We start from the raw sequence: 900 nt of genomic DNA, 5'->3' as shown, positions 1-900 counted from the left end.
CGCGTGATGAAATTCCACAGTTTCCTGTCAGTCTGACGACGAAAACGCGTGAGGACGCAATTCCCGACTCAGCTCACACTGAAGTGCTTTGCTTTACACCCCCATCTTTCTTTTTTTTTCTTTTTCTTTTTTTCTTTCTTTGTCCCTCTGCTCTCGCTGCGCGGTTTTGCGGCCCAGCGACGCGCACGCCCGCACACACACACACGCGCTACGATGGAGACATGTTGTTCGAGGTCCAAACAGTTTGAGCGACGCATTGAGAACGGAACAATAAAAATCACCTTTCGGCTGAGCGCCCGCTCCCCTCCCTCCCACTTCCTGCTATTGTTGTCGTTTTTCTTTCTTGCGCAACGGCGCGCACGTAACATCCTGCCCTGTCTGGCGCCCTGCCTGTGCAAACGGTTGGTGGCGGGCCCGCCCGAAAGCGCAAGAGAGAGAAAGAGAAAGAGAGGGCCGAATTGCCCGGAGGTGGGTTGTGGTGGGCGCACGCCGCTGCTGATGGAAGCAACCAACTCTTGTGCGCGAGGGCGCGTGGCCCCGTGAACGCGCTTGCGTGATGGCCAAAAACAAACTCAACAGGTCTGACAGCCGCCCCGCCCGCCGCAACCTCGCCGGCTGGCCCCCGCGCCTCCCCTCGCATGGCCAGGAAAGGCGCGTCTTGAGACCCACCGCTCCGTGACGCTGGGCGCTTGGGTGCATCGGCGCCCCGAGAAAGAGACACGCCGGTCGTGAAGCGCAGCGACCCTTGGGCCGGTGGCGCGCTGTCGGTGCCGCGCGTGGCGCCACTGCCCGGTTGCGCGAGAGTTTGCGGTGACGGTGCGCGCGTCGAGGCTCCCTCCCCAGTTCGGGAAACGATGGGAAAAAACAAAACCAAAGAGGACGCGCACGGGTAGAGATGCG

At 61.0% G+C, this 900-nt stretch overlaps 4 non-coding genes across 4 annotated transcripts, besides 1 other annotated feature; all 4 read left to right on the top strand.

Annotated features, from left to right (window-relative positions):
• The first annotated feature begins 2 nt into the window (after nt 1-2).
• Tc00.1047053477363.40 lies at nt 3-99 on the top strand. The gene has a single exon (XR_008254870.1). It is a non-coding gene; the product is annotated as a C/D small nucleolar RNA (snoRNA), TB11C4C1 (small nucleolar RNA).
• Nucleotides 100-104: 5 nt separating this feature from the next.
• Nucleotides 105-141: a microsatellite.
• A 67-nt stretch (nt 142-208) lies between these two features.
• Tc00.1047053477363.30 lies at nt 209-295 on the top strand. The gene has a single exon (XR_008254869.1). It is a non-coding gene; the product is annotated as a C/D small nucleolar RNA (snoRNA), TB11C4C2 (small nucleolar RNA).
• Nucleotides 296-496: 201 nt separating this feature from the next.
• On the top strand, nt 497-586 carry Tc00.1047053477363.20. The gene has a single exon (XR_008254868.1). It is a non-coding gene; the product is annotated as a C/D small nucleolar RNA (snoRNA), TB11C4C3 (small nucleolar RNA).
• Nucleotides 587-732: 146 nt separating this feature from the next.
• Nucleotides 733-804, top strand: Tc00.1047053477363.10. The gene has a single exon (XR_008254867.1). It is a non-coding gene; the product is annotated as an H/ACA snoRNA, TC11C4H3 (small nucleolar RNA).
• The last annotated feature ends 96 nt before the right edge of the window (nt 805-900 follow it).

The sequence above is a fragment of the Trypanosoma cruzi genome (assembly GCF_000209065.1).
Source record: "Trypanosoma cruzi strain CL Brener chromosome Unknown tcruzi_1047053477363, whole genome shotgun sequence".
Lineage (NCBI taxonomy): Eukaryota > Euglenozoa > Kinetoplastea > Trypanosomatida > Trypanosomatidae > Trypanosoma > Trypanosoma cruzi.
This window is presented reverse-complemented; position numbering and strand designations above follow the sequence as displayed.